The following is a 27,545-nucleotide window of genomic DNA, read 5'->3' as shown; positions in this document are numbered from 1 at the left end:
TTTTTTTATAATCACGTGTAACGATGTGACACGCTATGCATTGCAGCCATGAGATTACATTTTGGTAGTGCAATTAAATTGCATTCAGTGGATTTTTTTTTTTACATTCACTCCATGTAGATGCAATCAAAATGTATTTGATTTAAAGCAATATCCATGTGACATAGACTTCTTTGAAAATTACAGAATGGGTCCTTGGTGGAAGAAGGAGCGACAAGAAAATATGAATTACGCAGGTTGCACAGGCCAGTGGCACCATCTGCTGTTCAACTGCTTTGGCAGGGTGAGTATTTATTTTTTCCATGTTATCTTTGAGATATTGTCCTTTGATTAAATGATTAATATTTAATATGGGTTTTAATGTCAGTCAGATCTAGGACCTTACTCAAAATAGATAGATAGATAGATCTGTATTGTCTTCAAAGAGCACATTTGTTTTCACAGCCTGTATGGTAAACAGCTGTATATTCACCAACTGTCATCATTATATATACAGTATATATTTTTTAAACGTCATCACACTCAACCCACCACCATCATGAAGGTGTCATCTAGACAAGACAGCATGACATAACTTAATGGTAGTTATCAGGAGGGAAGTTAGTTGAGCTCAGTGTTGGGAAAAGGCACAAAGCTCTTGCCAAAGCATGCCTTTTTGCACAGCAGGAACCTGTGCGTCTGAGGCCGGATGGAGGGGTGTGTTTTAAAGGCAGTCTGTGTGATCTTGAATACTTTGTTTTCTATTAGTGACTGTGGCATTGTGAAATAGCAGGTGATGGAGCCATAGAGGAGGACGTCTAGATGATGCCAACTCCTTCATATGCTAAATGTATGAAAGAAAGCCTATAATACCAATATATGATAAACTATGAAAACAAATTATCCATCTTCCTCCTCGATATGGAAACTAACGACGAAGACAACGCCAGCGAAGTCCAGGACTACTCAAGGTGAAGTGCTGGGTAGGTTAGGGCCTACACTTCAATTATATGAGCAGTAACAGAAATGTATACACATCAACATTTAGCCCTTTCTGGTTTTTGAAATAATTTAAACTTAATTTTAACTTTAACTGAAAGCTACAATATATAACTTTTTGGGCGACCTGACCAAATTTACATTGACAGATCTATAACTCAGATTTCATTCTCATTGCATGCATGTCTAATAAGCGGTCGATCTGTTCTATGTGGGCTATTTCTATACTTTGTTTTTGCGTCTTTTGGTTTTGTACACCAGCTTCAAACAGCTGAAAATACAATATTTTTGGTAATGGAAAATATATTTCACAGTGGTTTAGATGGTAAATGATAATCTACACAATGACTGTTTCGTCACAAACTGAAATTAGGAGAAATAATCAAATTTTAGCAATCAGGAAATGGCAGAGCGATTTCTGGATATTGCACAAAACAAAGATGGTTGTAGTATATACAGTTGAAGTCGGAGGTTTACGTACACCTTAGCCAATTACATTTAAACTCAGTTTTTCACAATTCCTGACATTTAACCCTAGTAAAAATTCCCTGTCAGGTAGGATCACAACTTTATTTTAAGAATGTGAAATGTCAGAATAATAGTAGAGAGAATAATTTATTTCAGCTTTTATTTCTTTCATCACATTCCCAGTGGGTCAGAAGTTTACATACACTCAATTAGTATTTGGTAGCATTGCCTTTAAATTGTTTAACTTGGGTCAAACGTTTCGGGTAGCCTTCCAAAAGCTTCCTACAATAAGTTGGGTGAATTTTGGCCCATTCCTCCTGACAGAGCTGGTAAAAGTGAGTCAGGTTTGTAGGCCTCCTTGCACCCACACGCTTTTTCAGTTCTGCCCACAAATTTTCTATAAGACTGTGGTCGGGGCTTTGTGATGGCCACTGCAATATGTTGACTTTGTTGTCCTTAAGCCATTTTTGCCACAACTTTGGAAGTATGCTTGGGGTCATTGTCCATTTGGAAGCTTTAACTTCTGATGTCCTGAGATGTTGCTTTAATATATCTACATAATTCTCCTGCCTCATGATGCCATCTATTTTGTGAAGTTCACCAGTCCCTCCTGTAGCAAAGCACCCCCACAACATGATGCTGCCACCCCCATGCTTCACGGTTGGGATGGTGTTCTTCGACTTGCAAGCCTCCCCCTTTTTCCTCCAAACACAACAATGGTCATTATGGCCAAACAGTTCTAGTTTTGTTTCATCAGACCAGAAGACATTTCTCAAAGAAGTACGATCTTTGTCCCCATGTGCAGTTGCAAACCGTAGTCTGGCTTTTTTATGTCGGTTTTGGAGCAGTGGCTTCTTCCTTGCTGAGCGGCCTTTCAGGTTATATCGATATAGAGATTACTGTGGATATAGATACTTTTGTACCTGTTTCCTCCAGTATCTTCACAAGGTCCTTTGCTGTTGTTCTGGGATTGATTTGCACTTTTCGCACCAAAGTACATTCATCTCTAGGTGACAGAACGCGTCTCCTTCCTGAGCGTTATGACAGCTGAATGGTCCCATGGTGTTTATACTTGCGTACTATTGTTTGTACAGATGACCGTGGTACCTTCAGGTGTTTGGAAATTGCTCCCAATGAGGAACCAGAGGTCTACAATTTATTTTCTGAGGTCTTGGCTGATTTCTTTTGATTTTCCCATGATGTCAAGCAAAGAGGCACAGAATTTGAAGGTTGGCCTTGAAATACATCCACAGGTACACCTCCAATTGACTCAAATGATGTCAATTAGCCTATCAGAAGCTTCTAAAGCCATGACATGTGTCTGGAATTTTCCAAGCTGTTTAAAGGCACAGTCAACTTAGTGTATGTCAACTTCTGACCCACTGGAATTGTGATACAGTGAATTATAAATGAAATAATCCGTCTGTAAACAATTGTTGGAAAAAATTACTTTTGTCATGCACAAAGTAGATATCCTAAATGACTTACCAAAACTATAGTTTGTTAACAAGAAATTTGTGGAGTGGTTGAAAAACGAGTTTCAATGACTCCAACCTAAGTGTTTGTAAACTTCTGACTTCAACTGTTTCTTTAAATTTGAAAAGTAATAAACAATCAAAGCATAATAGGCCACTTTTGCATCATTCTTACACTTAAGTCTGTCCATGTTTGGTGTCAAAGTGTCAACACGGACCCAGCGGTTTTGGCAGCTGACGTGCCTTGAAGCGTATGCAATGTCTTAAACAAAGCCTTAGTACCTAATCCCTTGGTGACTTTCACACAGACCGAAGCATAACTGTGAGACAGACTTTAAAACATTGTTTAACTTTGGTCTTTATTGAGTTATGTTCTTTATTTAAAAACAGAGTATCCATCTATGGAGGCACTGGGGTCAATTCAAACAAAGTCCCACACTGTCATTATATGAGCAATAATCGACACATCAAGAATTTGCCATTTTTTGATTTTTCATAATTTTATATCAACTGTTATTTTAGAGGTTTAAAACTGAAAAACAAGCAAAGCAATATAGCCCACTATAACAACATAACACTAAAGTCAGTCCTAACTCTTTTTTTTATCTAGGAAGTCCTCTAGGACTGTAGTTTTTCTGTGCTGTGTTGTGCTAAATTCTGCGTGCCTTCAGATTTGATTCCTCCTTGTTTTTCGGTGCAAAAGCGAAAACTGTACCAACTCTCTAACATACTACATCATTATGTTATGTCGTCATTGTTAAGTTCAGGATTTAAATAGCCCTATTCTTCTGTAATTACTGTGCTCTCTGTCTGTTATTAGTGCACCAGCGCAGTAGGTTTTAGTTACTGTTGGACCGGGCCCGAGTGTAATGGCCACGACAGTATGTGCTGTTGGTAAACCTATTCCAAGTTGTCTTATCTTTGGAGTTAACATTAGTTAACAGTCCAACAGTAACTGAAACTTACTGCACTGTCTCCAGAGAGAGAGAGCACTGTTATTACAGAATTATAGGGCTATTTAAAACAAGAACATAACAATCATGTTAACTCATCATGTAATATGATCTCATGACAAAATATTGTCTTTCAGTGTCAGGATTGAGACAACACTCAATCTACTTTATCCAATTCGGAAATGAGAGCCAAGGCCGCCTCAAATCAGAGACAGAGTGAGATAAAGGTATAATGTGCACTCCAATAAAATGTTGCTGAGTGGAATGTTTTTATACTTTGTTGCAGATGCCAATTATATTTTCACCTACTATAATGTCCGAGATAAACAAACTGAGGGCCCAGCTGACTGCTAAAGGTGAAGTTATCGCAAACTTGAAAGACATAAACAAGGATCTGAAATGTGGAAGTGACTGAAAAGGATAAAAGTCAGTCATGATCAAAAGGTGGGCCTGACTTGACTCTCTCTCTTTCACTCATTCACTCATTCAATCTCACTCATTCACTCATTCAATCTCACTCATTCACTCATTCAATCTCACTCACTCACTCCCTCACTCACTCACTCTGTTTAGTTGTGTTTGCCACAGTTTGCTGTAATGATGGATATTGCAGTCTCTTCTTGTTTTGTTTCTATTATTGAATGAATGATTGTTTCAGTATTTTTGTATTATTTATTGGTTGGTTGTCCAAAAACATTAGATTCTCAAACCCTTTTCATCATTTGTTATCATTAAAACAGTATCCTTCAAATACTGTAGCATGTAATCCTAAACCTCTTTGTGTGCTTTTAAGGGCTTCAACTTAGAAGCACTTGCACTAACTGTAAGAAAGACTACCTGTTGGTGTAATATATTTGATCAAAAGCCTTGGAAAGTCTATCGTGACTCAGGTGGTTAATGAGGATGGGATGTCAGACTATACAGACAGTCAATCATACGGAGTTGTGCATGTGTAGATTATTTTGGGGTTTTACTTTAAAACAGGATGGTTGCTTTATTAAGTTATACAATTTGCAGGTGTCTACATCTCAGGGAGTGACGAGGAAGGAGATGATGATTATGACAGCTCCTCCGATGAGGAAGCAACCCATGAGGAAGAAGCGCAACCTCTTCGTCTCATATGTATCTCTCTCGCTCTCTCTGTGTCTTTGTCTCTCCATCCATCCCTTCAACATTTCACATGTATTACCACACATATTTTGGGGGAAATGTACTTTTTCTAGATTTACTTTGTTTTATCTGCGAGGTTTGATTTCGTTCAGGTTATTGGGATAGAAAACCAGCGATCACTCCCCTGATTTATTTAACCTTTATTTAACTAGGCAAGTCAGTTAAGAACAAATTCTTATTTACAATGACGGCCTGCCCATCATAGTATCTACAATGGCGGCGTACTTGATCAAGTATCTGTGTTTTTGTTTATGTTATATAGTATAATGTTGACTCCGTGTTTTATACAGTTACCTAACTGGTATTCTATTTTGTCGGGGGTTAACCCCTTACACTCGTGGAAATTGACCTATGTGGATAGGGCCAAATTAAAATGTTTTTAACAAGAAGAAGAAGAACCATAAAAATAATATACATTGCCTTCGGAAAGTATTCAGACCCCTTGACTTTTTCCACATTTTGTTACGTTACAGCCTTATTCTAAAATAAATACAAAATATCCTTTGCAATACCCAATAACGACAAAGCGAAAATTTATTTTTAGATTTTTTTGAAAATGTATTAAAAATAAAACAGAAATATCTTTAATGTTAATGTTTACAATGGTTGACACTTAAATAACGTGCCATAGAATTCTGCGGCACTCTGCTACAGTACGCTGCAACTTTTAAAGGATGAACCACTATATCAAAAGCAGCACTAAGGTCTAGGAGGACAGATGCAGAGCCTTGGTCTTATTCCATTAAATGGTCATTTACCACCTTCACGATTGCAGTCTCAGTGCTATGATGGGCTCTACAACCAGACTGAAGCGTTTGTCTTCAGGAAGGTAGTGAGTTGCTGCGCAACAGTATTGGGAGATTCGATATAGGCTGATAGTTTTTTTTCTGGGTTAAGGTTTGTTTGTTCAAAAGAGGCTGTATTACTGCCACTTTTAGTGAGTTTGGTACACATTCGGTGGATAGGGAGCCGTTTATTATGTTCAACATAGGAGGGCAAAGCACAGGAAGCAGCTCTTTCAGTAGTTTAGTTGGAATATGGTCCAGTATGCAGCTTGAAGGTTTAGAAGCTATGATTATTTTCATCAATGTGTCAAGAGATATAATATTAAAAAACTTGAGTGTCTCCCTTGATCCTAGGTCCTGGCAGTGTTGTGTTGTGCAAACTGAGCTTTGGAGGAATACACAGATTTAAAGAGGTGTCCATAATATTTATTTCTATTGATCATGATCTTTTCATCAAATGAGTTAATGAATTTATCACTGCTGATATCACTGCTCTCTTGGTGAATACTGCTTTCAGTTAGCTTTGCGACAGGTTCAAAAATAAATGTAGATTGTTCTTATTCTCCTAAAATAAGTTGGAAAAATAGGATAATCGAGCAGCAGTAAGGGCTCTTCGATACTGCACGGTACAGTCTTCCCAAGCTAGTCAGAAGACTTCCAGTTTGGTGTGGCGCCATTTCCGTTCCAATTTTCTGGAAGCTTGCTTCAGAGCTCGGGTATTTTCTGTATACCAGGGAGCTAGTTTCTTATGACAAATGTTTTTTGTTTTTATGGGAGCTACTGCATTTAGGGTATTATGCAAGTTTAAATTTAGTTCCGATTTTTGTACTCTGAGGTCCTTGGGTAAGTGAAGGGAGTCTGAAAGGGCATCTAGGAATCTTTGGGATGTCCGAGAATTTGTACCACGGCTTTTGATGATCCTTGGTTGGGCTCTGAGCAGATTATTTTTGTGATTGCAAACGTAATAAAATGGTGGTCCGATAGTCCAGGATTATGAGGAAGCACATTAAGCTCCACAATATTTATTCCAAGGAACAAAACTAGGTCCAGAGTATGACTGTGGCAGTGAGTAGGCTCCGAAATCCTTTTGGAGTGGGTCTGTGGACTTTTCCATGTGAATATGAATAAAGTGTGAATAAAGTCACCAAAAATGTGAATATTATCTGCCATGACTACAAGGTCCGATAGAATTCCAGGGAACTCAGTGAGGAATGCTGTAAATGAGGCATCCCCTTAAATGAGGAGAGGCCTCATTTAACACAATAAATTCATCAGGCTTAAGCCATGTTTCTGTCAGGCCAATCACATCAAGATTATGATCAGTGATTAGTTCATTGACTATAACTGCCTTGGAAGTGAGGGATCTAACATTAAGTAGCCATATTTTGAGATGTGAGATATCACAATCTCTTTAAATAATGACAGGACTGGGGGAGGTCTTTATTCCAGTGAGATTGCTAAGGCAAACACCACCCTATCTCATTGTGGAGTTAGAGGAGGTAGAGCCATGTCTATGTTCATAGATAAGATGAGAGCACCCCTCCAGCTTGGCTGGAGTCCGTCACTCCTCAGCAGGCCAGACTTGGTCCTGTTTGTGGGTGAGTCCCAGAAAGAGAGCCAATTATCTACAAATTCTATCTTTTGGGAGAGGCAGAAAACAGTTTTCTGTTTAATGTTTTCAACCAGCAATTGAGTTGTGATACTCTGCTGTAGAACTCATCACTCCCCCTATCTGGGAGGGGGCCAGAGACAGTTCTCGATGCCTATTTTTTAAATATAAAACAGTAATTAAAAAGTAAAAACTGTGAAGTTGGCAGGTCGCAAAGTAACGTTAGCAACAAACCGTACAGCAGCACGTAAAGTTCGCAAGTTGTGACTGGAAATTACAAATCTGTCGTTTCTCTTTGCTTATTTGAGTTGTTCTTGCCATAATGTGGACTTGGTCTTTTATCAAATAGGGCTATCTTCTGTATACCAACCAACTCTACCTTGTCACAACACAACTGATTGGCTCAAACAGATTAAGAAGGAAAGAAATTCCACAAATTAACTGTTAACAAGGCACACCTGACCTCTTAAGGATCGGATACTTCATCTCAATTTCCGTCTAAAATGACAGACCCAAATCTAAATCAAGCTGAGGACATGAAGCAAGAACATGAATATTCTTGATACTATTTGAAAGGAAACCCTTTGAAGTTTGTGGAAATGTGAAATTAATGTAGGAGAATATAACACATTATATCTGGTGAAAGTCAAAGCAAACAAACGTGTGATTTCTATATATTTTTTTGCATCATCTTTGCAATGCAAAGAAAGGCCATACATTTACCTAGGAAGCTGGGTGTAATTGTGATGTTGTCCACAAAAGGGTGGCATTGTATGTGCAAAGTTTCAGACTGATATGTTCAAGAATGAGAGCTCAACTTTATATTTTGTATCAAGTCTCCCAGGTGTCCCTCACGAGTTTGCCCAGATGTACACAAGTGGCCGAATTGGTCACTTGATACATTTCCAAGCATTTCCAAACATTTAAGTTTACACTGGCAATGTCACTTGAGAATTTAAATCACTCAATGATATGGTGGAAGCCTCCAACACGTCTATCTTAAAACTCTCAAATGACATTTCCAGCAAATCGGTCACATGCAAGTCTCTGGAGCAGCTCTGTGATGAGATGCAGGTTAGCGCCAGGGCTGCTACAGATGACGTAGCCACCTGCCGAGATGCAGTGAAGCAACTGCGAGATGATAAAATTACGTTGCATGAAGACAGAGAGAAGAGAGTGAACATACGTCTTGTGGGTCTGGAAGAAACGGCAGAAGGTTCTGACCCAAAAGGTTTTCTTCAGGAGAATCAACCAAAATGGATACCGTTACTACAGTGGTTCCTCCTTTAAAAGTTGCGTCATACTATGGCACACCTTGCGGGCTGCTGCAGCATTCTGTCGCACATTATCTATTTGTCAGCAACTTTTCTGTTAATGCAAGTTATTGCTAGTTTCACCACCAGAGGACATCTTTGAGATTCATTTGATAGTCTTCCATATTGGCATTAACAGAGAATTTAAAACCTTTTTTGTAATAACGTAGTATATGAGATTGATCTAAGAAATGTGGCTTAATTTGATTAATATTATGGTGTTTCTATTCAGAGAAAGGGAAGGAGTAAGCTGTCCATGTAAATAGGAATTTGTTCTTAACTGACTTGCGGTTACACTAAGAGCATAACATTTCTGTACCCTAATTTTCAAATTCTTGTCTAACCAATACCCAATGGGGATTAAGTGAAAATAAAAAATCTAATTGATTTGTCAAGACCTGTCTCCATGCTTGCCTCAGAGCAGTGCGAAACGTTTTCTTATTTTGCTTCTAACTTCAATATGCTCTTTAAATAAATAAGACCTACACTATTTTTAACAGCACATTACTCAACACAAGTGAGACTCATTTCACCTATGGTAGGCCTACAGTATATCGATTTATTTATTTTCAATGATGTGACTATACGCCAATAATTACATTTAGAGGATTGGAGGACTCTAAATTAAAATCTAAGGGGCATTTTCCATTAGGATCTGTGAGAGTATCTGAGAATATCTAAGGGGCTTTTATATCATTCTAAATTAATTAAATAATAATAATAACCGCTTTGTTTAAAAAGTAACAATATTTTGGAGCTTTCCTTTTCATTTAACCTAGAGTGAGCTAGGAAAAAGGCAATTCTTGAACATGGGGTGTCTGAGACATTCTCACTAATTTGTAAATAAAGCCAGTTTGTTATTTAGAAAGGTTTCTCCAGAAATAAATCACACTTTATTATTTAGCAGACATCACTTGCTTATATTCATGAAGATGATGAGCTATCGGCAAAGGCAATCTGTAATCTGCTGGCATCACGGCACGACATCGCTCTAATTACAGTCAGAAGACAGTTGAAGAAACTTGCGTGGACTTGGAAAGGCTCAGTAAAAAAATAATATTTATACATATTTTTAAATTATCATAACATGTGCGTTTGCTTATTTTGTATTGTTCTGTAGTTTCGACCCAATGATTTGTCTGACAAACAAAGAACTTTGCATCCTGCAGGCCCAGGCATGGATCAAAGCTGACGAGACATTCAATAATGTTATCTTCACAGACGAATCAACCGTGGCCCTTGAGCAATATGCTCAAAATCGCTACAGAAAAAAAGGAAGAAGATCAAGCAAGCCGAGTCCCAAGCATCCGCTCAAACTCCATGTGTGGGGGGCAATTTCTCGGCAGGGAATTTCTCGTCAGGCACCAGGCCCATATTGGATTTTGATGCTAAGTTTGGCTATTTACAATGTAAAAAGGTACATAAAATATTGTAGCCTACACCTCACGGACTGTTATGTGTTCCACAATAATTAACTCTTGCCTACTTTCAGATATCATGGCTTGAGATTTCTTTGAGGAACGTGACTGTCAGAGAGGTGTTTCTGGGTACACATCATTTCTTTCAAGGTAGGATTATAGCAGTATTTACGTTTAGGCCTATTTACATGTATATTTCTATTATTGTACCTACATTTGACTTGTTAGGCTAAATGTATTTTTTCTTCTCCAAATGCAGACAATGACATAAAACACGGGTTTGCATTGCAAATGAGGCCATAAACTGGGTCAAGTCGCCAGCAGAGTAAGTAGACCTTTCTGTATTAAAATAAAGGTTAAATAAAAATAAATAAAATACCTACAACACCTTCGGTAGGCCTACAGTATATCTAAAAATATATTTTTTATCTCTACATGTAGGTCTCCTGATTTAATTCCCGATCGAACTTGTTTGGCATCAACTGAAAACATTCATCCGTAACTCTGCCATGCCGACAGGCAAAGATGAACTGGTCAAGGCCATCAAGATGTTTTGGCTAGAGAAATTGATGATACAACAATGCAACAAATACATTGAAAAAAAAGTATATTGTCCTGTCAGTAGGAAACATTTGCATGATGGGCTACATTTGTGATGTCTTCACTATTATTCTACAATGTAGAAAATAGTAAAAATATAGAAAATCCTGGAATGAGTAGGCATGTCCAAACTTTTGACTGGTACTTGCTTAATTAATTTGATTAATATTATGGTCTTTCTATTCCATGAAAACTAAAAACCTTCTGGGTTTCTGTAAGGATGGAATGGAAAATATGGTGCTGTACAACGTGACGTCGACAGCACAGCACTGGGCTATTTAGCTAAAACATTCCTGTGTCGTGCGACCAAGAGACCGGTTGCAATTGTAAGTAGGCCTAATAAAAAAAATCCTACTTCTATTCTGCTGTTAAGTTCTGTTATACTCACAGACATGATTCAAACAGTTTTAGAAACTTCCGAGTGTTTTCTATCCAGATCTTCTAATAATATGCATATTATCTTCTGGGGATGAGTAGCAGGCAGTTGAATTTGGCATGGTGGATGTGTTATCTTGGCTGTTAGGAGTCTGGTATATGGCTAAAATGCAGCTGGCTGGCATGTGGCTCGCTAGCTGAGTTGGCTGCCTGGTAGGTTAGGTTGGCTGGATACATTTTTGGTTCAGGCTGTAAACGTTAGATGGCTAAAATAATTAGCCGTCAGTAAAGCAGTCCTTGGGTAGGGTAAAGTTTATGGGGATGAACCTTTCTAGCGCAGGCGTTCCGCTAGCGACCCACCTCGACAACATCCGATGAAATTGCAGAGCGCGAAATTCAAATTACAGAAATAGAAATATTTAACTTTCATGAAAATACAAGTGTAATACATCAAAATTAAACTTAACTTCTCGTTAATACAGCTGCTGTATTAACTTCTCGTTAATACAGCTGCTGTGTCAGATTTCAAAAAGGCTTTACAGCAAAAGCACACAATGCAATTATCTGAGGACAGTGCCCCGCATACAAAAGCATGACAAATATTTTTCAACCAGGCAGGTGCGTCAGAAATAGCGATATACTAAATGCCTTACCTTTGAAGATCTACTTCTGTTGGCACTCCAAAAGGTCCCAGTTAAATCACAAATGGTCCTTTTGTTCGATAAAGTCCTTCTTTATATCCCCAAAAACTTTATATCCCCAAAAACTCAGTTTAGCTGGTGCGCTTCATTCAATAATCCACCAGTTTCCCACCTTCAAAATGCATACAAAATGAATCCCAAACGTTACCATTAAATGTCTCCAAACAAGTCAAACAACGTTTATAATCAAACCTCAGGTACCCTACTACGTAAATAAACTATAAAATTGAAGACGGAGAATCGTTATTGTCTTTACTGGAGATAAACAACAAAGAACGCTTTCTCATCCACACGCATGAAAACACTATAGCCAAAATGGGAGCCACTTAGAAAAACTACAAATTCTAGCTCTTTTTTCCAAAAACAAGCCTGAAACTCTTCCTAAAGACTGTTGACATCTAGTGGAAGCCCTAGGAGCTGCAATCTGGGAGGATTTCGCCTCATAATAAACATGACGGCCATTGGAAACAGTGGTAGGCTGAATGTTTTTTTTGTTGGATGGATTGTCCTCGGGGTTTCGCCTGCCATATCAGTTCTGTTATACTCAGACATTTTTTTAACTGTTTTATAAACTTGAGATTGTTTTCTATCCAATTATATCCATATCCTAGCTTCTGGGCCTGAGTAACAGGCAGTTTACTTTGGGCACGCTTTCCATCCGGATGTCAAAATACTGCCCCCTAGCCCAAAGAGGTTTTAACATACAGTTTTAACAACTTGGTATAAATGACATCTGTGAAAAGTAATTTTGCCACACATTCATGTCATGTTGGATACAACAAGTGACTGACATGACTGGACTTCGGAAGTCGAGTTCTTATCATCAATGGGCCTTCCCAAACTCGACAGAGAGCAATCTGGATTCCTTTATTCCCCACTTACTCTTGAAGAACTCAGGAATGCATTAACTATTATCTATGAAAAGAGGCAAATCACCAGGACTTGATGGTTTCCCTTCTGAGCTGTTTCTTGAAATATGGGATATTGTTGGGCCACTAATTCTTGGTTATATCAATCATGCATTAAAACATGGAGAATTCCAGACCAAAACACCTCACTGATTATAGTTTTGTTAAAAAAGGGCAAATCTCCCCTAGACTGTAAAAGTTATAGGCCCTTAAGCCTTACCACAACATAGCTCAAGCTGTTTGCAAAGATACTTGTAGGACATCTAATTTGCAACGATAAAACTGGGTTTATGAAGGGTAATTTAGCCTCAGACAATATTCCATATGATAAATGAGTCTGAAAACAACCCAGTCCCCGCTGCACTTTTTAGTTTGGATGCAAAAAAAGCCTTTGATAGGCTAGTGTGGTGAAGAATGCACAATGGCACATCTTCAACCACAGGAGGCTGAAGAAATTTGGCTTGTCGTGCAAAACCCTGACAAACTTTTACAGATGCACAACCGAGAGCATCCTGTCGGGCTGTATCACAGCGTGCACCGCCCTCAACCACAAGGCATTCCAGAGGGTGGTGCGGTCTGCCCAATGCATCACCGGGGGCAAACTACCTGCCCTACATGACACCTATGGCACTCGATGTCACAGGAAGGCCAAAAAGATAATTAAGGACAACCCCGAGCCACTGCCTGTTCACACCGCTATCATCCAGAAGGCGAGGTCAGTAGAGGTGCATCAAAGCTGGTACCGAGAGATTGAGAAACAGCTTCTGTCTCAAGGCCATCAGACTGCTAAACAGCAATCACTAACTCAGAGAAGCTGCTGCCCATATTGAGACCCAATCACTGGCCACTTTTTAAATGGATCACTAGTCACTTTAAACAATGCCACTTTAAATAATTTCACTTTAATAATGTTTACATATGCTGTATTACATTACTCATATCACATGTACTGTATATACTGCATTTTATACCATCTACCGCATTTTGCCTATGCCGCTCTGCCATCGCTCATCCATATGAACATATATGTTCATATATTCTCATTCACCCATTTAGATCTGTGTATATTAGGTAGTTGTTGAGGAATTGTTAGATTACCTCTTAGATTTGTATGCATAAGGTAGTTGTTGGGAATTGTTAGATTATTTGTTAGATATTACTGCACTGTTGGAACTAGAACCACAAGCATTTCGCTACACTCGCTTTAACATCTGATAAACGTGTATGTGACCAATACAATTTGATTTGATTTGGAAACAAAGATGTCCGTTATCATCAATGCTTTTTGCACTGTCTTTGGAGCCCTTTGCTGAAGCGATTAGATTGGAACCATTTATTTTATCCATCAATATTAAAGGTACCCAGCATAAAGTGTCACTCTATGCTGAAGACACCTTATTGTATTTCTTAACATCTCAATATCTCTTCAACAGATTCTGAAAATATTTACTGTTTTTATGTCATTCTCTTTATATAATAAACTTGGAAAAATCTATACTGGTGACCCTTAATAACCCTGTTTAGTTGCTTACATTGCCTGCTGTATCTCCAGTGCCGTGGCATGAGGCAGGCTAGTTTTTTTAGGCATATGCATACCCGCCAAATTTTCTCAAGTTTGCAGAAGGAACTATGTCAAACTAGAAGAGGAGATGACCTCTGATTTGCAGAGATGGTCCTCCCTTAAAATATCATAACAGGGTAGGATTGCTATAGTAAAAATGTACTCTGTTGGCTACATTTTATTTTCTCAAGTCAATGACCTCAAAGTTGATTTGGAATACGAAAAAAAAACACGCATTCGATATGATACTCTTACACGGTTAAAGGGAACAGGAGGTTTGTCTCTTCCAGATTACAAGTTATATTACTGGTCTAAATAAAATAAAATTCTTGACAGTATGGTCTGACGATTCTATTGCAGCATCTTGGAGAGGCATAGAGGAAACAGTTGTTGCACCGCATAGACATTTTTTTCAGGCATCAAGATAAAAAACAGCATACAAAAAAGGTGGTTCAATTATTTTGAACTCACTACAAGTATGGTACTACGCTGAGAAACATATAGGCAACACTAAGAGGTTCTGTGATTCTTTTCCTATATGGCATAACTATAACCTGCTGACAAACAATAAGCCTTTTGTGTACCCATTGTGGGCGTATAAGGGTGTGCATACCTTGTGAGACATGTATAATGATAAGGGGCTTCAAACAAATGTATTCACTTCCAGGCTTTTCATGGTTCCTTTACCTATAGTTAAGATCTTCATTAAAAACGTATCGTGTACCATGGGATGCCCCATTAACATCCCATATAATGCTTACATGGATAGACCCTTCATTAACGTCTAAAATGGTCTCTGATACTTATGGTTGCCTGCTGTTAAATGCGATACATTGGGTGTCACTCTGGTATGGAATGCAGGTACCGAAATGCAGGGATGGGGCACGATCTGAACTGGGATACCATTTGGGAAAATGTATTTGTTACCTCTAAAAACCCAGCACACCAGCTTATACATTGTAAGCTTATACAGTGCCTTGCGAAAGTATTCGGCCCCCTTGAACTTTGCAACCTTTTGCCACATTTCAGGCTTCAAACATAAAGATATAAAACTGTATTTTTTTGTGAAGAATCAACAACAAGTGGGACACAATCATGAAGTGGAACGACATTTATTGGATATTTCAAACTTTTTTAACAAATCAAAAACTGAAAAATTGGGCGTGCAAAATTATTCAGCCCCTTTACTTTCAGTGCAGCAAACTCTCTGCAGAAGTTCAGTGAGGATCTCTGAATGATCCAATGTTGACCTAAATGACTAATGATGATAAATACAATCCACCTGTATGTAATCAAGTCTCCGTATAAATGCACCTGCACTGTGATAGTCTCAGAGGTCCGTCAAAAGCGCAGAGAGCATCATGAAGAACAAGGAACACACCAGGCAGGTCCGAGATACTGTTGTGAAGAAGTTTAAAGCCGGATTTGGATACAAAACGATTTCCCAAGCTTTAAACATCCCAAGGAGCACTGTGCAAGCGATAATATTGAAATGGAAGGAGTATCAGACCACTGCAAATCTACCAAGACCTGGCCGTCCCTCTAAACTTTCAGCTCATACAAGGAGAAGACTGATCAGAGATGCAGCCAAGAGGCCCATGATCACTCTGGATGAACTGCAGAGATCTACAGCTGAGGTGGGAGACTCTGTCCATAGGACAACAATCAGTCGTATATTGCACAAATCTGGCCTTTATGGAAGAGTGGCAAGAAGAAAGCCATTTCTTAAAGATATCCATAAAAAGTGTTGTTTAAAGTTTGCCACAAGCCACCTGGGAGACACACCAAACATGTGGAAGAAGGTGCTCTGGTCAGATGAAACCAAAATGTAACTTTTTGGCAACAATGCAAAACGTTATGTTTGAGGTAAAAGCAACACACTGTCAAACATGGTGGTGGCAGCATCATGGTTTGGGCCTGCTTTTCTTCAGCAGGGACAGGGAAGATGGTTAAAATTGATGGGAAGTTGGATGGAGCCAAATACAGGACCATTCTGGAAGAAAACCTGATGGAGTCTGCAAAAGACCTGAGACTGGGACGGAGATTTGTCTTCCAACAAGACAATGATCCAAAACATAAAGCAAAATCTACAATGGAATGGTTCAAAAATAAACATATCCAGGTGTTAGAATGGCCAAGTCAAAGTCCAGACCTGAATCTAATCGAGAAACTGTGGAAACATCTGAAAACTGCTGTTCACAAATGCTCTCCATCCAACCTCACTGAGCTCGAGCTGTTTTGCAAGGAGGAATGGGAAACAATTTCAGTCTCTCGATGTGCAAAACTGATAGAGACATACCCCAAGCGACTTACAGCTGTAATCACAGCAAAAGGTGGCGCTACAAAGCATTAACTTAAGGGGGCTGAATCATTTTGCACGCCCAATTTTTCAGTTTTTGATTTGTTAAAAAAGTTTGAAATATCCAATAAATGTCGTTCCACTTCATGATTGTGTCCCACTTGTTGTTGATTCTTCACAAAAATATACAGTTTTATATCTTTATGTTTGAAGCCTGAAATGTGGCAAAAGGTCGCAAAGTTCAAGGGGGCCGAATACTTTCGCAAGGCACTGTACATAAAGTTATGCAACCCCATTTCGATGTTTTAAGATTCCAACTCCAATATGTGATAGATGCCAAATGAATGCTTTTGTAATACTGTTTGGGAATGTCCTGTGGTGTCACAGTTCTGGTCACATGTTTCAGATTTCCTTAGAAAAAATGGGTTTCCCTGTGAACAAAGATCCACCTTTATTTTTGTTGAATGATGACTCCTCACTTGTATTGCAACTGGTTCAGAAAATAATCATTTATTGTGGGGTTTACAGTAGCAAGTTATCCTCAGTGCTTGGATTACCCCTACAATCCTCTCGCCTCAAACATGGTTATCATATTTTCAAGATATTGTTCGTATAGAGTGATCAGTTGCTGTGATAAATAAAGCTTGGGCAAAGAGTTGAGGCATGGGATGTATTATGCAAAAATGTATCAGATAATAAAAACTCTTTACCAAGCATTGAACCAACATGGTATGGGATTGGGTGGAAAACATTTTCTTTTCTGAGAGTAATTTGGAATATATTTTATTGTAAACTCCCTTTCTGTAAATGTCATATTGTGGACTCAAATAATTCACTCCTAACAATATGTAAAAAGTTGTATTGTATGTTAATGTTGTCATTTCGGCTAGTATTTGTAAAGTGATCCGTCCTTACGTGTTGTATATTGTGAAATAAAAAATAAAATGTTGATCACAAAAAATAAATAAATCGAAGACAAATATCTTCAATTAATATGCAACCATTTAAACAATTGGATTAGCAGGAGAAGCAAAAACATATTTTACTTACTGATCTAAAAAAGTAAAGTTTCCTTCTCTCCTTCCAATCTTTCTAGCACGCAGGACTCCTCGTGTCATTCTCCCTGTCAATTTCTGCAATAATCTCATCCAAATGTGTATACTTGGTTTGATTTAGCATTCATGCCCTTAGTAGCCATGTTGTACTTTTCAAGTTTTGAGAAAACTTTGTAGAAGAAAGCCAGTGTTCTGTAACGTAAACGCCCCTGTGTCCTGTGGATTTTCAATGGAGAATGATGTAACGGCTTTCATATAGTGAAGGAGAGTCGGACCAAAATGCAGCGTGTCGATTGCGATTCATGTTTAATGAAAAGAACACACTAAACACAAACACTACAAAAACAATAAATGTAACAAAAACCGAAACAGCCTATACTTGTGTAAACTAACGCATAGACAGGAACAAGGACAATCACCCACGACAAACTCAAAGAATATGGCTGCCTAAATATGGTTCCCAATCAGAGACAACGATAAACACCTGCCTCTGATTGAGAACCACTCCAGACAGCCATAGACTTTGCTAGATAACCCCACTAGCTACAATCCCAATACATACACACCAAAACCCCAGGACAAAACACACCACAAAACAAAAAACCCGATGCCACACCCTGGCCTGACCCAATACATGAAGAAAAACACAAAATACTTATACCAGGGCGTGACAAATGAACCGCGTTGCGTGCAGCCAGAGGACAATGGCTGTTGCTCTTACAAAGGGTCATCACATACTCATGTAAAGCCCAGCTCATTGGGTATCTAGCGAGCTATGTTTCAAAACGATAGGGGTCATTGGACCAAGAGACTGTCAAGGCAGTTAACCCACTGTTCCTAGTCCGTCATTGAAAATAAGAATTAGTTCTTAACTGACTTGCCTAGTTAAATAAAGCTAAAATAAATAAAATAAAAATCAAGTGAACACCGCCTGTCTCATCGGTGCGCAATGATGTCTGTCCTTCGTGGGCTAATAGACGTGTTGTGTAGCGAATACGTAATGTAGAATGATGAAAAAAAGTTTTTTCTGCCTTCTAGAGTGTCTGAAGATTGCACAGAACTTGACTGGTTAAAACAAAGTTTAGCCATTTAGATTTCATAGATTGTTTTGTTGCAAGTTGAAGGAGTCGGAATTCATGTGAAACGCTGTATACAACATGGATCGTGTTAGGATATAAATATTGATTTTATCAAACAAAACTACGCTATATTTTATCTCTGGGACCCTCTGAATGACAAATCAGAACAACATTACTGAATGTAAGGAAGTTGCCTTGATAAAAGTGTTTTGTTGTTGTGCACTTTCCTCAAACAAAAGCATGGTATTTCTTCGCTGCAATAGCTACTGTAAATTATACACTGCAGTTAGATTAACAATCATTTAAGATTTCTGACCATATAAGACATGTCTATGTCTCGAAAAGTTGGATTTTGTTTACAACGCCATTCTATTCAGATATTGCAAATTAAGCAGCAACTGTCCCTATTTTGGGACACTGATCGAGTAGAGGTTGTTTAATGAATTGAAATGCATTCCAGGTGACTACCTCATGAAGCTGTTTGAGAGAATGCCAAGAGTGTGCAAAGATGTCATCAAGGCAAAACTTTGAAGAATCTCAAATACATATATTTGGATTTGTTTAAAACTTTTTGGGTTACTACATGATTCCATGTGTGTTATTTTATAGTTTTCATGTCTTCACTATTATCCTACAATGTAGAAAATAGTACAAATAAAGAAAAACCCTGGAATGAGTAGGTGTGTCTAAACTTATGACTGGTACTTTAAATATAATGATAAGTAACATGAACATACTGATTACAAGTAGGCTATGGTTTAATTTAATGGTTTACCTGTTGGTAGGTTTTTTAGGCTTTTTCTTACACTCTTATGTAGGTGTCATAACCAGCCATAAAATAACACATATGTCACAACAGGTCAAAAAATATGTTATTACAATATTGACAGGTTATGACAAGTCATGTCAGCTGTTATAACATGGTTATGATCGCATCATGACTCTATGCGTCAAATAAAGTGTTACTGAAATATAACAAGCTGGCACTTAATGAACTGTACGAGGCTATAACCAAGCAGGAAAACTGACATCCGGAAGCTGCCTTTCTTGTCGCCGGTGATTTAAAGCGTGTGATGCCCAATTTCCATTTACATGTTTTCTTCATCACTAGGGGAGATAAAGTCCTAGACCACTGTTACTCTATCCACTTTTTGGAGAAATGTCCTCTGGTCTGATGGAACAAAAATAGAACTGTTTGGCCATAATGACCATGGAGGAAAAAGAGGGAGGCTTGCGAGCCGAAGAACACCATCCCAACCATGAAGCATGGGGGTGGCAGCATCATGTTGTGTGGGTGCTTTGCTGCAGGCGTACTTCACAAAATAGATGGCATCATGAGGCAGGAAAATATGTGGATATATTGAAGCAACATCTCAAGACATCAGTCAGGAAGTTAAAGCTTTGTCACAAATGGGTCTTCCAAATGGACAATGACCCCAAGCATAATTCCAAAGTTGTGACAAAATGGCTTAAGGACAACAAAGTCCTGACCTCAATCCTATAGAAAATTTGTGGGCAGAACTGAAAGAGCGTGTGCCTACAAACCGGACTCGGTTACACCTGCTCTGTCAGGAGGAATGGGCCAAAATTCCCCCCAACTTATTGTGGGAAGCTTGTGGAAGGCTACCCGAAACGTTTGACCCAAGTTAACCTCTCTTGGGTAGGGGGCAGTATTTTTAAGTCCTGATGAAAATCGTGCCCAAAGTAAACTGCCTGTTACTCAGCCACAGAAGCTAGGATATGCATATTGGTAGATTTGGATAGAAAACACTCTACGGTTTCTAAAACTGTTAAAATTATGTCTGTGAGTATAACAGAACTGATATGCCAGGCGAAACCCAGAGGACAAACCACCCCCCTCCCCCAAAACAAAATCAGTCTACCACTAATTTCAATGGCTATCACTTTTATTATAAGGCCAAGTCCTCCCAGATTGCAGTTCCTATGGCTTCCACTAGATGCAAACAGTCTTAAGAAAGAGTTTCAGGCTGGTTTTTTTGAAAAATCAGCCAGAAATTTTTGTTTTTCTGGGTGGCTCCCATTTTCGCTGTAGTGTTTCCAAGAGAGCGCGGTCTTTTGTATTTTTCGGTAAAGACAATAACGACTCTCCATCTTAAATTTGATCATTTATTTACGTATTAACCTCTCTGATCTACACATCCCGGATCCGGTATCGTGAATACAGACTCAAGCTCATTACCATTACGCAACGTTAACTATTCATGAAAATCGCAAATGAAATGAAATAAATATGCTAGTTCTCAAGCTTAGCCTTTTGTTAACAACACTGTCATCTCAGATTTTCAAAATATGCTTCTCAACCATAGGAAAACAATCATTTGTGTAACAGTAGCTAGCTAGCGTAGCATTTAGCATTAGCATTATCGTTAGCATTTAGCAGGCAACACTTTCACAAAAACCAGAAAAGCATTCAAATAATCATTTACCTTTGAAGAACTTCAGATGTTTTCAATGATGAGACTCTGTTAGATAGCAAATGTTCAGTTTTTCCTGAAAGATTATTTGTTTAGGAGAAATCGCTCCGTTTGGTGCCAAAAAAACCTGAAAATCCAGTCATCAATTACGCCGAACTTTTTTCCAAATTAACTCCATAATATCGACTGAAACATGGCAAACGTTGTTTAGAACCAATCCTCAAGGTGTTTTTCACATATCTCTTCGATGATATATCCTTCGTGGAAGTGTGCGTTCATTTCTGAATCCCAGGACAAAATTACCGCAACTGGAGATTACGCACAAATTTAGACAAAGGCCACCGGGCGGACCCCTGGAAAATGTAGTCTCTTATGACCAATCTTCCAATGATATGCCTACAAATACGTCACAATGCTGCAGACATCTTGAAGAAACCACAGAAAGCACATGGTCGTTCTTGCTGCATTCACAGCCATATAAGGAGACATTTGAAAACAGAGCTTCAGAGATTCTGCTCATTTCCTGTTTGACGTTTCATCTTGGTTTCGCCTGTAGAATGAGTTCTGTGGCACTCACAGATAAAATCTTTGCAGTTTTGGAAACGTTAGACTGTGTTCTTTCCAAAGCTGTCAATTCTATGCATAGTCGAGCATCTTTTCGTGACAACATATTGCGCTTAAAACAGGCACGTTTTTTTATCCAATAATGAAATAGCGCCCCTATAGGCTTAACAGGTTAAGGTATGGTTTGTTTATGAACGTTGTTTCACTTGTTTGGAAAAGTTTATTATTAACGTTTGGGATTCATTTTGTATGCATTTTGATGGAGGGAAACTGGATGGATTACTGACTGAAGTGCGCCAGCTAAATTGAGTTTTAATGGATATAAAGAAGGACATTATCGAACAAAATGACCATTTGTGATGTAACTGGGATCTTTTGGAGTGCCAACAGAAGAAGATCATCAAAGGTTGCTATTTCTGACTTTCGTGTCGCACCTGCCTGGTTGAAAAATGTTTTTCATGCTTCTGTATGCGGGGCGCTGTCCTCAGATAATCGCATGGTTTGCTTTCGCCGTAAAGCCTTTTTGAAATCTGACACAGAGGCTGGATTAACAATAAATTAAGCTTGATTTTGATGTATTACGCTTGTGATTTTATGAAAGTGAAATATTTATAATACTGTAGTTTGAATTTCGTGCTCTGCAATTTCACCACGCTACCGTCCCACCTGCCCATAAGAAGTTAAACAATTTAAAGGCAATGCTACCGAATACTAATGGAGTGTATGTAAAGTTCTGACCCACTGGGAATGTGATGAAAGAAATAAAAGCTGAAATAAATAATTCTCTCTACTATTATTCTGACAATTCACATTCTTAAAATGAAGTGGTGATCCTAACTGACCTAAGACAGAGATTTTTACTATGATTAAATGTCAGGAATTGTGAAAAACTGAGTTTAAATGTATTTGGCTAAGGTGTACAGTGGGGCAAAAAAGTATTTAGTCAGCCACCAATTGTGCAAGTTCTCCCACTTAAAAAGATGAGAGAGGCCCCTAATTTTCATCATAGGTACACTTCAACTATGACAGACAAAATGAGAAAAAAATCCAGAATATCACATTGTAGGATTTTTTATGAATTTCTTTGCAAATTATGGTGGAAAATAAGTATTTGGTCACGTACAAACAAGCAAGATTTCTGTCTCTCACAGACCTGTAACTTCTTCTTTAAGAGGCTCCTCTGTCCTCCACTCGTTACCTGTATTAATGGCACCTGTTTGAACTTGTTATCAGTATAAAAGACACCTGTCCACAACCTCAAACAGTCACACTCAAAACTCCACTATGGCCAAGACCAAAGAGCTGTCAAAGGACACCAGAAACAAAATTGTAGACCTGTACCAGGCTGGGAAGACTGAATCTGCAATAGGTAAGTAGCTTGGTTTGAAGAAATCAACTGTGGGAGCAATTATTAGGAAATGGAAGACATACAAGACCACTGATAATCTCCCTCGATCTGGGGCTCCACGCAAGATCTCACCCCGTGGGGTCAAAATTATCACAAGAACGGTGAGCAAAAATCCCAGAACCACACGGGGGACCTAGTGAATGACCTGCAGAGAGCTGAGACCAAAGTAACAAAGCCTACCATCAGCAAGGGCATTGAAGTTGAAACGTGGCTGGGTCTTTCAGCATGACAATGATCCCAAACACACCGCCCGGGCAGCGAAGGAGTGGCTTCGTAAGAAGCATTTCATGGTCCTGGAGTGGCCTAGCCAGTCTCCAGATCTCAACCCCATAGAACATCTTTGGAGGGAGTTGAAAGTCTGTGTTGCCCAGCAACAGCCCCAAAACATCACTGCTCTAGAGGAGATCTGCATGGAGGAATGGGCCAAAATACCAGCAACAGTGTGTGTAAACCTTGTGAAGAATTACAGAAAACGTTTGACCTCTGTCATTGCCAACAAAGGGTATATAACAAAGTATTGAGAAACTTTTGTTATTGACCAAATACTTATTTTCCACCATAATTTGCAAATAAATTCATTAAAAATCCCACAATGTGATTTTCTGGATTTTTTTTTCTTCTCATTTTGTCTATCATAGTTGAAGTGTACCTATGATGAAAATTACAGGCCTCTCTCATCTTTAAGTGGGAGAACTGGCACAATTGGTGGCTGACAAAATACTTTTTTGCCCCACTGTATGTAAACTTCCGACTTCAACTGTATGTTAGAATGCTGTCACATTGACTACAGCTCAGCGTTCAACACCATGTCCCCTGCAAGCTTGTCACCAAGCTTAGGACCCTGGGACTGAACACCTCCCTCTGCCACTGGATCCTGGACTTTCTGTCGGTCCGACCCTAGGTGGTGAGTGTAGGCAACATCATCTCCACCATGCTGATCCTCAACATGGGGAACCCACAGGGGTGTGTGCTTAGTCCCCTCCTATACTCCCTGTTCTAACACAATTTGCTGCTGACACGACGATGATAGAGCTGTTCACCAGCGAAGATGAGACAGCCTACAGGGAGGAGGTCAGTTACCTGGCAGTGTAGTAACGGGACAACAACCATATCCCCATCCACAACAACCATTCTGAAGGGGAGCGGTTTGACAGCTTCAGGTTCCTCAGTGTCCAAATCATTGAGGACTTTAAATGGTACAATCACACACACACAGTTGTGAAGAAGGAACGACAGAGCCTCTTCCCCCTCAGGACGTTGAAAAGGTTTGGCATGGGCCCTCAAATCCTCCAAAAGTTATACAGCTGCACCATTGAGAACATGTTGATTGGTTGCATTACTGCTTGGTATGGCAACAACACCACTCTCCATCGCATGGTGCTACAGAGGGTGGTGTGGACAGCCCAGTACATCACTGTGCCCAAGCTCCCTGTCATCCAGGGTCTCTATATCAGGCGGTGTGAAAGGAAGGCCTGGAAAATTGTTAAGAACTCTAGCCACCTAAGTCAGACTATTTTCTCTGCTTCCGCACGGCAAGCGGTACCAGTGCATCAAGTCTGACGCTAACAGGCTCCTGAACAGCTTCTATCCCCAAGCCATAAGACTGCTAAATAGCTAACAGAATGGCTACACAACCCCCTGAAAAAAACTGAAACAGAATTGCTGCACGGACTATCTGACTTGACCCTTGTCTCTATGTACACTCACAGGACTCTACACACTCACGCGCACATATCATGCACACACATTTATACTGAATCTACACACACACACTCACATACAATCATAATTTACGCTGCTGCTACAGTGAGGGAAAAAAGTATTTTATCCCCAGCTGATTTTGTACATTTGCCCACTAACAAAGAAATTATCAGTAATTTTAATGGTAGGTTTATTTGAACAGTGAGAGACAGAATAACAACAACAAAAAAACAGAAAAACACATGTCAAAAATGTTATGAATTGATTTGCACCTTAATGAGGGAAATAAGTATTTGACCCCCTCTCAATCAGAAAGATTTTTGGCTCCCAGGTGTCTTTTATACAGGTAACGACTGCTCCTAATCTCAGCTTGTTACCTGTATAAAAGACACCTGTCCGCAGATGCAATCAATCAATCAGATTCCAAACTCTCCACCAATGGCCAAGACCAAAGAGCTCTCCAAGGATGTCAGGGACAAGATTGTAGACCTTACACAAGGTTGGAATGGGCTACAAGACCATCGCCAAGCAGCTTAGTGAGGTGACAACAGTTGGTGCGATTATTTGCAAATGGAAGAAACACAAAAGAACTGTCAATCTCCCTCGGCCTGGGGCTCCATGCAAGATCTCACCTCGTGGAGTTGCAATGATCATGAGAACGTTGAGGAATCAGCCCAGAACTACACGGGAGGATCTTGTCAATGATCTCACGGCAGCTGGGACCATAGTCACCAAGAAAACAATTGGTAACACACTACGCCGTGAAGGACTGAAATCCTGCAGCGCCCGCAAGGTCCTCCTGCTCAAGAAAGTACATATACATGCCCGTCTGAAGTTTGCCAATGAACATCTGAATGATTCAGAGGCCAACTGGGTGAAAGTGTTTTGGTCAGATGAGACCAAAATGGAGCTCTTTGGCATCATTCCACTCGCCATGTTTGGAGGAGGAGGAATGCTGCCTATGACCCTAAGAACACCATCCCCACCGTCAAACATCAAATCAAATCAAATGTATTTATATAGCCCTTCGTACATCAGCTGATATCTCAAAGTGCTGTACAGAAACCCAGCCTAAAACCCCAAACAGCAAGCAATGCAGGTGTAGAAGCACGGTGGCTAGGAAAAACTCCCTAGAAAGGCCAAAACCTAGGAAGAAACCTAGAGAGGAACCAGGCTATGTTGGGTGGCCAGTCCTCTTCTGGCTGTGCCGGGTGGAGATTATAACAGAACATGGCCAAGATGTTCAAATGTTCATAAATTACCAGCATGGTCCAATAATAATAAGGCAGAACAGTTGAAACTGGAGCAGCAGCACGGCCAGGTGGACTGGGGACAGCAAGGAGTCATTATGTCAGGTAGTCCTGAGGCATGGTCCTAGGGCTCAGGTCCTCCGAGAGAGAGAAAGAAAGAGAGAATTAGAGAGAGCACACTTAAATTCATGCAGGACACCGAATAGGACAGGAGAAGTACTCCAGATATAACAAACTGACCCTAGCCCCCCGACACAAACTACTGCAGCATAAATACTGGAGGCTGAGACAGGAGGGGTCAGAAGACACTGTGGCCCCATCCGAGGACAAACAGAAAGGATATAACCCCACCCACTTTGCCAAAGCACAGCCCCTACACCACTAGAGGGATATCTTCAACCACCAACTTACCATCCTGAGACGAGGCCGAGTATAGCCCACAAAGATCTCCGCCACGGCACAACCTAAGGGGGGGCGCCAACCCAGACAGGAAGATCACATCAGTGACTCAACCCACTCAGGTGACACACCCCTCCCAGGGACGGTATGAAAGAGCACCAGTAAGCCAGTGACTCAGCCCCTGTAATAGGGTTAGAGGGTTAGATTTCACTGAAATGTACAGCTGTGTGTCATCCGCATAGCAGTGAAAGTTAACATTATGTTTTCGAATGACACCACAAGAGGTAAAATACAGTGCCTTGCGAAAGTATTCAGCCCCCTTGAACTTTGCGACCTTTTGCCACATTTCAGGCCTCAAACATAAAGATATAAAACTGTATTTTTTTGTGAAGAATCAACAACAAGTGGGACACAATCATGAAGTGGAACGACATTTATTGAATATTTCAAACTTTTTTAACAAATCAAAAACTGAAAAATTGGGCGTGCAAAATTATTCAGCCCCTTTACTTTCAGTGCAGCAAACTCTCTCCAGAAGTTCAGTGAGGATCTCTGAATGATCCAATGTTTACCTAAATGACTAATGATGATAAATACAATCCACCTGTGTGTAATCATGTCTCCGTATAAATGCACCTGCACTGTGATAGTCTCAGAGGACACACCAAACATGTGGAAGAAGGTGCTCTGGTCAGATGAAACCAAAATTGAACTTTTTGGCGTAAAAGCAACACAGCTCATCACCCTGAACACTGTCAAACATGGTGGTGGCAGCATCATGGTTTGGGCCTGCTTTTCTTCAGCAGGGACAGGGAAGATGGTTAAAATTGATGGGAAGATGGATGGAGCCAAATACAGGACCATTCTGGAAGAAAACCTGATGGAGTCTGCAAAAGACCTGAGACTGGGACGGAGATTTGTCTTCCAACAAGACAATGATCCAAAACATAAAGCAAAATCTACAATGGAATGGTTCAAAAATAAACATATCCAGGTGTTAGAATGGCCTAGTCAAAGTCCAGACCTGAATCCAATCGAGAA

At 39.6% G+C, this 27,545-nt stretch overlaps 1 protein-coding gene and 1 long non-coding RNA gene across 5 annotated transcripts in view; both read left to right on the top strand.

Annotated features, from left to right (window-relative positions):
• Positions 1 to 27,545, top strand: part of LOC110525190 (membrane-associated guanylate kinase, WW and PDZ domain-containing protein 2) — a 245,508-nt gene that overhangs the window by 67,435 nt on the left and 150,528 nt on the right. The gene's annotated exons all lie outside the window — the stretch shown is intronic.
• LOC110525232 lies at positions 187 to 10,765 on the top strand. Of its 2 annotated transcripts, XR_005052192.1 has the most exons (6): positions 187 to 283; positions 920 to 950; positions 4,161 to 4,318; positions 9,973 to 10,319; positions 10,429 to 10,494; positions 10,611 to 10,765. It is a non-coding gene; the product is annotated as an uncharacterized LOC110525232 (long non-coding RNA). The 2 variants fall into 2 exon arrangements; XR_002473726.2 differs by lacking the exon at positions 187 to 283 and having other exon boundaries at positions 297 to 962.

This window comes from Oncorhynchus mykiss, chromosome 1 (assembly GCF_013265735.2).
Source record: "Oncorhynchus mykiss isolate Arlee chromosome 1, USDA_OmykA_1.1, whole genome shotgun sequence".
NCBI classification, from domain to species: Eukaryota; Metazoa; Chordata; class Actinopteri; order Salmoniformes; family Salmonidae; genus Oncorhynchus; species Oncorhynchus mykiss.
This window is presented reverse-complemented; position numbering and strand designations above follow the sequence as displayed.